The 12170-nt window shown below is 35.6% G+C and overlaps 1 pseudogene; it reads left to right on the top strand.

Annotated features, from left to right (window-relative positions):
- Positions 1-11241: 11241 nt before the first annotated feature.
- On the top strand, positions 11242-11839 carry LOC144294384 (small ribosomal subunit protein eS8 pseudogene; annotated as a pseudogene).
- The last annotated feature ends 331 nt before the right edge of the window (positions 11840-12170 follow it).

The following is a 12170-nucleotide window of genomic DNA, read 5'->3' as shown; positions in this document are numbered from 1 at the left end:
ACAGGAATAATGTAATGTGGCCCTGTGTTGTTCAGGGCACTCAGAGTGAAAGATGAGCCCAGATACAAAGATGAGCCAATTAAACAGTTGATGATAATTGAGTCCAGAGTTAGAATTTGGACTTGTGTCAAACAAGGCCAAAACAAGGCTCTTAGCCATAATTCCTCACCACTCAAGTCAAAGAGCAACTCTTCCAAGGTGTTTGTATACCCAAGCCAAACATACCAAGCATCTTCCTTTGAGCCTTCTCAGCAATAGGCAGTTCATCTGCAATAGTTCTTATCTTACCCTACTATGTAGTAAAGTTCTGTTTCTACTTTGATCCCCAAATCTAAATTTAAGCTACTTGAGAGCAGGTAGTACCACTTGTCCACCATTACATCTCCTCAAGTATCAAGCACAGCCAGCACACTGAAATGCATTTGCTATACTTTAAGACATTTTTTAAGTTCAGTTGACACACTAATGTTACCTTAGTTTCAAGTGTACAACATAGTGATTTCACAAGTTTATATATTATGCTATGTTCACAAGTATAGCTACCATCAGTTCTAATATACCACTATCATTATATATTTTATATATGTAATTATATATGTTATATATGTATTATATATATCAGTGACTATATTTCATATGTATATCATATATACGTCATATATATATTATGTGTATAATATATACCATTGACTATATTCCTTATGCTGTGCCTTTTATTCCTGTTACTTACTTCACTCAGCATAATACTCTCCAGTTCCATTCATGGTGATGTAAATGGTAGGTATTCATCCTTTCTGATGGCTGAGTAATATTCCTTTCCTTATATACACCACATCTTCTTTATCCATTCATCTGTCAAAGGACATCTCGGCTCTTTCTACAGTTTGACTACTGTGGACATTGCTGCTATAAACATTGGGATGCAAGTGCCCCTTCATTTCACTACATCTGTATCTTTCAGGTAAATACCCAGTAGTGCAATTGCCGGGTCATAGGGTAGCTCTATTTTTAACTTCTTGAATAACCTCCACACTGTTTCCTAGAGTGGCTGCACCAGCTTGCATTCCCACCAACAGTGTAAGAGGGTTCCCCTTTCTCCACATCCTCGCCAACATTTGTTGTTTTCTGTCCTGTTAATTTTAGCCATTCTGACTGTGGGAAGTGGTATCTCATTGTGGTTTTGATTTGTATTTCCCTGATGGCAAGTGATGTGGAGTATTCTTTTCTGTGTCTGTTGGTCATTTGTATGTATTCTTTAGAGAAATGTTGTTCATGTATTCTACCCATTTCTTTTTTTTTAAGATTTTATTTATTCATGAGAGACACAGAGAGGGGGGGGGGGCAGAAACACAGGCAGAGAGAGAAGCAGGCTCCATGCAGGGAGCCCAACATGGGACTCAGTCCCGGGTCTCCAGGATTACACCCTGGGCTGAAGGTGACGCTAAACCGCTGAGCCACCCGGGCTGCCCTTCTACCCATTTCTTGACTGGGTTGTTTGTTTTTTGATTGTTGAGTTTGATAAGTTCTTTATAGATCTTGGATACTAGCCCTTTATCTGATATGTCATTTGCAAATATCTTCTCCCATTCTGTAGGTTGTCTTTTAGTTTTGTTGACTGTTTCTTTTGCTGTGCAGATTTTTTTTTTCATCTTGATGAAGTCCTAATAGTTTGCATTTATATATTGGAATTGAATTTGTTCTGTAGTTTTTCTTCTATTTTGCTATCTTTTGTAGGCTTTTTAAGTAATGTATATCTACTTTATAAAGACAATTTGGAAACTCATTTTGTTCCATGAAATAATTTAAATGTCTTTGGAATTATTTCTTCCTTAAAATTATAGGAAAATTTTCCTCTGAAACCATCTATGCCTTATGGGGAGGCAGCCTTTGACACCTTTTGCTATTTTTCTATAATAATAAACTTGTTGAAATTTTGTTTCTACTAGGGTTTGTTTTAGTAATTTATATTTTCTTAGACAATCATCTTCTTTCAGGCTTTCAAATTTATTGAATAGATATGAGTATAATAGTCTCCAATGATTCTTTTAATTTATTTATCCTGTATCTGTGTTGATTGTCCTATTATTATTGCTAATTTTGGATATTTGTGCACCAATGGTTGTCAATTTGTTATTTTTCTAGGAGAATCAAATCTTGCACTTACATATTAGCTTTGCCATGTTTCCATTTAATGCAATATTATAAAATATAATACTCATACCTAAAGGTAAAAGGTCATGAAATAATGTAAAGCTTCATGAATTATCATTCAATTAAAATTTATATACCCATCACTTAAATCAGGAAATCAAATATTTCCAGAAACCCAGAGCTCCCAGACATGACCCTTCCAATTTCAATATTATCCCTACCTCTTAGAGCTAAACACACTGACTTTTGTGGTAATCATTCTTTGCTTTTCTTTATAATTTTAGCAACTATGTTGGCAACCTCAAAGCTCTAATTTAACTGCCTATTTTGAAATTTATATAGATGAAACTACCCAGTATATGTGCTTAGATTATTTCATGTAGCTGTGTACAACAAATGACTGTTAATTTTATTGCTATATAATATTTCATTGTATGAATGCACTTTTATGCTATTTATTTTATTTTTCAATGAGATGGGTAATCTTTCTAACTTTTTGCTGTTACAAACAATCTTGTAAAGTGCAGTCTTCTATGTGGTATATGTATACAATGGAATATTACTCATCCATTAGAAACGACAAATAAAAAAAATGAAAAGAAACGACAAATACCCATCTTTTGTTTCGACATGGATGGACCTGGAGGGTATTATGCTGAGTGAAATAAGTCAGTCAGAAAAGGACAAACATTATATGGTCTCATTCATTTGGGGAATATAAAAATTTTGTTTCTACTAGGGTTTCAAAAATTAGTGAAAGGGAATAAAGGGAAAGAGAGAAAATGAGTGAAAATATCAGTGAGGGTGACAAAACATGAGAGACACCTAACTCTCTCATGGAAAATGGAAATGAACAAGGGGTAGTGGTAGGGGAGGTGGGAGAGGGGTTGAGGTGACTGGATGATGGGCACTGAGGGGGGCACTTGGCGGGATGAGCACTGGGTGCTTGCTATATGTTGGCAAATTGAACTCCAATAAAAAAATAAATTAAAAAAATAAAAATCCTCCCTAACAAATAAAAAAATAAAAAAATAAAAAAAATAAAATGCAGTCTTCTAACTGTATCCTAATGTATACCTCTACAAAGATGTCCTCAACCCTCTACAAAGATGTCCTTGTGGAGAATTCAGAGACTCCACAAACTTGAATGGGAAAAAAAAATCACATCATTATTTTCACTAACTTCAATCTGAAATGCAGCAATTCCTTGCATTACAAATGTGGACAAGGGAAAAACAATACCAACACCTGTAACTCTGTCCTGGGTAACTTTGTCACTTATAGAAATACAGATATTTTAATATCACATTATGATTGCAGATGTCCAGAAATATCATTTGTGTTCATCACTATTTTGAAATTATAGTAATTATTAAACCTTCTAGCTATTGTTATTTAATATGTTAAGATGGAAAATGTTTACTATAGTACAAATTTGTTGTTTTAATATTTGACAGTGGTTTTCTTTTTTTTAAGTTATTTATTTATTTATTCATTCATTCATTCATGAGAGACACAGGAGAGAGAGAGAGAGAGAGAGAGAGAGAGAGAGAGAGAGAGGCAGAGACATAGGCAGAGGGAGAAGCAGTTTTCATGCAGGGAGTCCCCTGATATGGGACTCGATCCCAGGACTCCAGGATCACACACTGAGCCGAAGGCGGACACATAACTGCTGAGCCACCCAGGCATCCCAAAAGTGGTTTTCTGATATAATTATTTTCCTTTGTAGAGTCTATGTATTTAATGTATTTAAAACATTTTAAGTTACTATAAAAAAGGGCCCTTAAGTTTCACCAGACTGCCAAAGGGTATAATGCACATAGTCTGGTACTCCAGGGAATGTAACTATACAGAAAATGGAGTTTGTGTACCAGTAAGGGATCAAATAGGCTAAGCTCTAATAAGTAACAATACCCAGATCTCAGTGGTTTAAACAGCAAGGATTTTTTCTCACCCATTCAACATATCCATGTATCTATCTTAGGGAGCTAGGGATCTCCTCAGCAAAGTAGAAAGCTAGAGTTTCCATTGTCTAAGAAATGATTGGTTGCTGTGGCAAGGAAAATGGAATATGGCAAATTATGCATTCGGTCTTAAGAATTCACACAAAAATGAATAATACATTTTGCTTTTGCTCACCTTTCATTGGCTAAAGCAAATTACCTTTTAACTTCAAACCTAACTTAACTGGGGTAGAAACAAAGAATTCCATCAAGTGTCTGAAAGGAGGAAAAACTAAAAGTATTGGTAAATGACTTTATTGGCTGACTACATAGATCTTTCAATTTTATGGTTTAATGTCCAACATGTTTCAAAAAAAAGTTTGTCAGTGTACATTCCTATTAGTACCATATAGGAATTCATCTTGCTTAATATGCCCTCAACAACACTTGGTATTGTCATGTTTTGTTTTGTTTTGTTTTTCATTTTGATCATTCAAGTTGTTTTAAATTTTGTTTTCATAGATCTTTTTTCATATGAATATTAACGCTTTGGATATCCTGTTTTTTAAAGTGCCTTTTCAAATCACTTGCTCATTTTTAACGTTTTTTTTAAAGATTTTATTTATTTATTCATGAGAGACACAGAGAGAGAGGCAGAGACACAGGCAGAAGCAGGCTCCCTGCAGGGAGCCCAATGCGGGACTTGATCCCAGGACCCAGGGACCACTACCTGAGGCAAAGGCAGATGCTCAACAACAACCACCTGGGCATCGCAGGTTGTCTTTTCCTTATTTATTTTTTCTCACATTTATCTAACTTACATTTTATCTTTTTCTGTTTTCTTGCCCTCTGTTCCTTATATCTTTTGTTTCTTTGTGCTTACAGAGACAATTGCTTTGCTGATTTTTTTTTTAATTTATGGACATAAATTTGATTACAATTTTCTTCTCTACTAATATAATATACAAAATATTTTTATTTGCAATTTTTTCCCATCTCTTCAATCATTTGTTGTGGTAGCTGTTTTTATTTGTAGTATTTTGTGAAAGACCGGTCTTGGGTCCTTTTTATTTATTGCTCACATTTGAATGAGATCAATTCTTCCTGGACCAGCTAAAAGCAGGCAGTTGATTAAAAAGATCATGTTACTGGCTTCTAAGAGTTCTATGAAACAGGGTTTTGTGAATGCAAGTGTGAATCTTTAGCCTTAACTTCTTCCCAGACCACCAAGATTGGCACCTGTGATCCCATTGTGAGCCTCTCTTTTTAAAATTACCTCATGAACAGATGATTTCCTGCATAAGAGCTCAATTGTTTCAAATTCTATACCAGTGGAAATCTAGAGATGCTCCTGTTGCCAGATTATGCACCCAGGGCCTTCTGCTACAAACAGGGGATTGTTAGTTTTGTACTTAAAGTTCTGGCACACACATAGGGAAGGGCTCTGATTTGGCTTTTTCTGAGCACTCTCTTTGAATCTTCCCAAACCTCTGCTATACTAGAATTCTTTAGACTATGTGTGGTGCAGGTTTTCAGGTGTATCTTATCTTTGTTCCATCAAAGACTGAGGTTATCCTTCTATTTCTTATTGTCCTAGCTTTTATGAATGCAAAATATATTTAAAAAAATACCAATTTTACATCATCATTTTTAAGCCAGACGTGTACCAAAGGTTTAAAAATGAGTGATGTGCTCAAATTTGCCCTTTTTTAGAGGTGGGGGGAGAGGGAGAGAGAGAATCTCAGGTAGGTTCCACACCCAACGTGAAGCCCCACTCAGGGTTCAGTCTCACTGAGATCAGGACCTGAAGAGCAGAAATCAAGAGTCAGAGGCTTAACTGACTGAGACACCCAGGTGCCCCTGAAATTTGCATTTTAATAGTATTTGGAAGGAAGCACATAAAGAATGAAGACAAAGTAATGGCCAGTTAAGAATCTGTGTCGGTTTTCATGTCGATTGATAAAAATTTGTGGAGCAAGGCTATCACAGTCAGCAATATTTATATCGAAGAATCAATAGAAAATGAGAGACAGTTTGATGTGGGACTGAAGAATTGGAAGGAAAAAATGTTCACATGCTCATAGAATAATTGAAGAATCCAGGTTTTTTTCCTTGTATGGCATTTAGATCAGAGCTCAGAGTATATTTCCATGTATACTCTATACCTCTAAAACATGTGCACATTTATTGATAAGAAGATAACAATACTAGGTAGGCCCTGAGATATTCCTATAAAGGCAATAATATGAGTTATAACCATGATGCTGAAAGAGGTATTACTTCTGTAATGGGAAACCCTTCTGTGGACTTCCTTCATTAGAGCTCCTGAAAGATCAATGACTATCCCTCCATCTCTAGAATATTCCAACCTCTGACGGTATAACTACTTAAGTCAATCTCATCTTCACACTTATACTACACGTACACTTACATGTACTTACATTCCATTTAAGACATAAAGTTTTATCCCTTTTCATAATGATAGATGGATGAATGCACAGATACACCAACGGGGAATAGATAAAAGAGTTCTATAAATGAAAAGTGTGGCTAATGTTTACTTTAAAAATTAGTAGGATTAATTCTGGCTCTGAGAATGATGGAGTAAAAGGGCCAGATATACACAGCTTCCTGGAACAACTGAAAATTAAAAATAAACACACAACAGTTTTCAAAACACTTCTCAGGCAATGTAAAACAGTGATTCTTGAAAGATGGAAAACAAATTAATTGAGCCCCACAATGGCCCCAGTTTACAACTTTAAGAAAGTTTCCAGTCTGTGGTGCAGAGGGGAATCCAGGCAGAGCCCAGCGGTTTCCCTAAATTGAAGGGATAGGCCTGATATTCTGGAGAGATCAAAGCAGCTGGAGTTTGCAGGACAGAGCCACGAAAGAGAGCTGTATATAGACAACTTGGAAATATTATAAAGATCATGCCACCTATTCAGCAGAGATCATCACATGCATGTGAGGAAACTACCAGAAGCCAGGGAAGAACCATCAGAAAGGATTGTAGGAGAACCAGGCTCCCACCCAAGGCTGAGAAGAGTCCGCCACAGCCCAGAGTAAAAAAGTTCAAAATTCACAGAGCAGGAGGCAGAGTACACAGAGGTTCACACTCTGGAGGTAGAGAACCATAAGCCCTACGTTAAATGCTGCTCTGGTCCCAGTCCCACCTAACAAATCATAACAATAAGACATAAAAGGATCAAACTGTTTCTATGGTAACTATGTCCCAGGACAAAGCTTAAGAATATTTACAGAAATACACAAACATCCAGGACCTGATAAGGTAAAAGTCAGAATGGCTCACATCAATTCTAAGATTTTCAAGCATACAAAAACAAACAAGAAATAAAACAGGAAAATATGACTCAAATGAGGAGAAAAATTAACCTATCGCAATGCAGAACTGATAAAGATATTAGAAATAGACAAGGAGATTAAAATTATTCTAACTGAATTCCAGGTGTACAAAAAGGTAAAAAGATACATGAAAAATATAAAAAGGTCCATATCAAATATCTAGAGATGAAAAGTATAACAACTGAGATGAAAAAATAAGACATAGCAAAAGAAACTAGTCAAAAGGAAATACATACAGATAAAACATCAAAAACTGAAAATCCCTTCAGCAAGTTCTGTGGCCCCTTCAGGCATTATGATACATATGGAAAGAAAAGACAGAGGAAACAAGAACATTATTTGAACTGATTTTTCCAAATATGATGAAAGCTATAAAGATTCAAGAAATTCAATAAACTCCAAACACAAGAACATGAAGAAATCATAATCAAATTACTGAGGACCAGTGATAAAGAGAAAAAAGAAGCCAGAACAAACAAACAAAACAAACAAACAAACAAAACATTATACACAGAGGAACAGAGAGGAGAATGAGACATTTCTCATTGGGAACTGCTATGAAGAATTTCCATACCATTATCTCCTACACTTATGAGTATATACCTCTACAATGACTAAAGAAGCTTTGTAAGTGTGATTAAAGATCTTGAGATGATGAGAGTAACCTGGTTTATCCAGGTGGGCCCAATCTAGTTGCATGACTTCTTACAATCAGAGAAACCTTTCCTGGCTATAATTGGAAATATGAAGTGAAGACTTTACCTCCATTGCTAGCTTTGAAGGTCGAGGACTGGGACACCTGGGTGGCTCAGCAGTTAAGCGTCTGCCTTAAGCCCAGGGTGTGATCCTGGAAACCCGGGATTGAGTCCCACTTCGGGCTTCTTGCATGGAGCCTGCTTCTCTCTCTGCCTCTGTCTGTGTCTCTCATTAATAAATAGATAAATCAATTCTTAAAATGGAAGGTTGAGGAAGGAGCCCACAAACCTAGGAATGCATCAACTTCTAGAAGCTAAGACAATAGCTCTCACTTCAGGACCAATAAGAAAACAATAACTTTAACCCCACTAAGTACCACAAAGAACTTAATTCTGCAAACAACTGAAAAGAGCAGGGAACTCTTTCCTAGAGCCTCCAGAAAATAGCAAAATCTGCCAACACCTTGATTTTAGCTTAGTGAGACCACCAGACCTCTGACTGATAGAACTGTAAAATAAGTTTTTGTTGTTTGAAATTTAGCCTTTATAATATTTGTTATAACAACAATATGAGACTGATACAGAAACAATACAAGTGAGAAGAGAGGGAAGCATTATATTCAAAGTAATAAAAGCGAGAAAACACAATCAACATAGACTAATTTGATACCTAGCAAAATGTTTCAAAAGTGAGAATGAGATAGTATACTTCAGATTACAAAAGCTAAAAGAATTCATGAAAAGCAGACCTGTGCTGCAAGAAATATTAAAGTTAAGTTCTGCAAACTGAAAATGTGAACCAGCCAAACGAAATGAAGAGTACCAGAGATCTAACTGTGATATGAGAATATTGTGCCATTATTTAAATCTCTTTAAAATAAAACTGATTGCATAAACAAAAATAACAACATATTATTTGTTATTTATTATATTGTACATATGACATATGCACAAGTAAAATGTCTAACAATGATAACATAAAAGGCAGGAGAGGGGAAAATGGAAGTAAATTCCTATAAACTTTTTATGTAATATATGAAATAATATAATGTCATTTGAAGATAGCCTGTGAATTCCACACATGAGTGAAATCATATGGTATTTGTCTTTCTCTGACTGACATTTTACTTAGCATAATCCATCTACATCATTGCAAATGGCAAGATTTCATTCTGTTTGATGGCTGAGTAATATTGCATTTTATATGTATCTCCACATCTTCTTTATCCATTCATCAGTCAATTGGACATTTGAGCTCTTTCCATAATTTGGCTATTGTTGATAATACATTGATGTGCATGTATCCCTTTGAATTAGTATTTTTGTATTCCTTGGGTAAATACCAGTAGTGTAATTGCTAGATTGTAGGGTAGTTCTATTTTTAGCTTCCTGAGAAACCGCCATACTGTTTTCCAGAATGGCTGCACCAATTTGTATTCCCATCAACAGTGTAAGAGAGTTCCCCTTTCTCTGCATCCTTGTCAATATCTGTTGCTTCCCGTGTTGTTGATTTTGGCCATTCTGACAGTTGTGACGTGGTATCTCATTGTGATTTTGATTTGTATTTCCCTGATGATGAGTGAGGTTGAGCATCTTTTCATGTGTCACTTGGCTATCTGCTTTGAAAAAAATATCTATTCATGTCTTCTACCCATTTTTTAACTGGATTATTTGTTTTTGGGGTGTTGAGTTTGATAAAGTCTTTATATATTCTGTATACTAATCCTTTATCAGACTGCCATTTACAAATATCTTCTCCCATTCTATAGGCTGCCTTTTAGTTTTGTTGATTGTTTCCTTCGCTGTGCAAAGCTTTTTATTTTGATTTTTGTAAGTGTCAAATCACTAAATACTATACCCGAAACTAATAGCATACTCTTTGCTAACTGGGATTTAAATAAGAACTTAAAAAAAAAAAAAGAAGGTAGACTGTGACATTAAAGAGGTATACCAGGACACTAAAGCAATCAGTAAAATAAAGCAAAAAGTTGTAAGTAATCAATCAACTCAGATAAAATAGAATTGTAAAGTGTAGTCAATTGATCCAAAAGAAGGCAAAAAAAAAAAAAAAGAGGGGGGGGGGAAAGGTGTACAAAGAACAGATGAGACTAAAAAAAATCATGATAGTTTTGCACTTAATCATATCAATTATCACATTAAATACAAATGATCTAAATACCCAAAACTAGAGATTGTCAGACCAGATTAAATGTCAAGGTCTAGTTAATAGTATACTGTATATTTGAAAGTTGTGAAGACAGTAGATCTTAAAATTTTTTATCACAAGAAAAAAATTGTAACCATGTATGTGATGGATGTTAACTAGATTTATTGTGGTGATCATTTTGTTTTTATAAACCAAATCCTTAATTCATACACTTGAATATAATATAATATTATATGTCAGTTATATCTCAATAAAAAATGATTTAGAAAAATCAAGATGTGGGGCTCCTGAATGGCTCAGTCGATTAAGTGGCTGACTCTTGATTTCGGCACAGGTCATGGTCTCAGGATGTGAGATCCAGGTGAGGAGGGCTTCCAGCTCAGAGGAGAGTCTGCTTGACTCTGCCCTTCCCTCTGCTCATTGCTCTGATGAGCAGTCACTCTCTCTAAAATAAATCTTTTTTAAAAACCAAGATGTAGTGATATAGTGTTTACGAGAAACACATGGGTGTTTCTTGGTGAGTGAAAATTACTCACCAAGGTATGCCATTTTAACGCTAATTGAAAGAAAGTAAGAATAATTATATTGATGCCAAAGTGGATTTCAGAGAAAAAAATATTACCAGAGATATACAATGTAAAACTAAAAGCTGGCTCTTTGAGGTCAATAAAACTGGTAAGTATTTAACCAGACTGAAGAGAAGTAAAAAAGAGAAAACACACATTTCTAATTTCAGGAATGAGAAAAGTCATATCACTACAGATACTAACGATACTAAAAGGATAATAATGGAATACTTTGTGCAGTTTTATGCCCATGAAATCAATGATTTAGATGAAATGAACAAATTCCTCAAATAGTACCAACGTTCACTCAAGATGTAATAGATATATACTCTTTTGTAGCCAGCACCAGAGCAATGGGCATCTCTCAAGATAGATGGCACAAGTGCCACAAGATCTATTCCAAGAAGTGGAGGTAGGAGCTGGGATGACTCGCTGCCAACACTATGATTTCCCCCCGCAGCATACATACAGTCCGTACTCAGGGAGGCAGTAATAAATACATCCATCTTTAGGGCACTTCTCCTGGGACACCCAGTGTTGTGTGCACAAAACAAAGATTACTGATGTTGTCTACAAGGCACCAAACAGCAAACTGGTCCATATTGAGCCCCCAGTGAAGAACCGTATGGTGCCCACTGACAGCACATTTCAAGAACAATGGTACAAGTTCTACTATGCACTGCCCCTAGGCCACAAGAAAGAGGCCAAGCTAACTCCTAAAAAGGAAGAGATTTTAAACAAAAAGCAATCCAAGAAAGTTCTGAAGAAATATGATGAAAGGAAAAAGAATGCCAAAATAGCAATCTCCTAGAGGAGAAGTTCCAGCAGGGAGAACTTGCATGCATAGCATCAAGACCAGGCTAGTGTGATAGAGCAGATGGCAATGAGCTTAGAAGGCCCTAGGAGCTAGAGTTCTAGTTGAGCCCAATCAAAGCCCAGAAAGGCAAATAAATCTTCCTCCCTATTATCTTTGGTCATGTAATAAAGGTGTTTATTGTTCAAAAAAACAAGATATAATAGATAATGTGAATAGTCTAATATACAAGAAACTGAATTTGTAGCTAAAAATCTTCCCACAAAGCAAATTCCTGGGTCTATGGTTTCATTTTTATTTCTACAAAATATTTAATGAAGAAGTAGTGCCAATCCTACTCAAACTATTCCAAGAAATTAAACTGGAGAGTAATTACCCAAATGCCAATCAGATGTTACTAATTGTTATATATTTGCATGGTGAAATATTACACAACAATGAAAACAGGGTCTACAATGATATGCAACA

The sequence above is a fragment of the Canis aureus genome, chromosome 22 (assembly GCF_053574225.1).
Source record: "Canis aureus isolate CA01 chromosome 22, VMU_Caureus_v.1.0, whole genome shotgun sequence".
NCBI lineage: Eukaryota > Metazoa > Chordata > Mammalia > Carnivora > Canidae > Canis > Canis aureus.
This window is presented reverse-complemented; position numbering and strand designations above follow the sequence as displayed.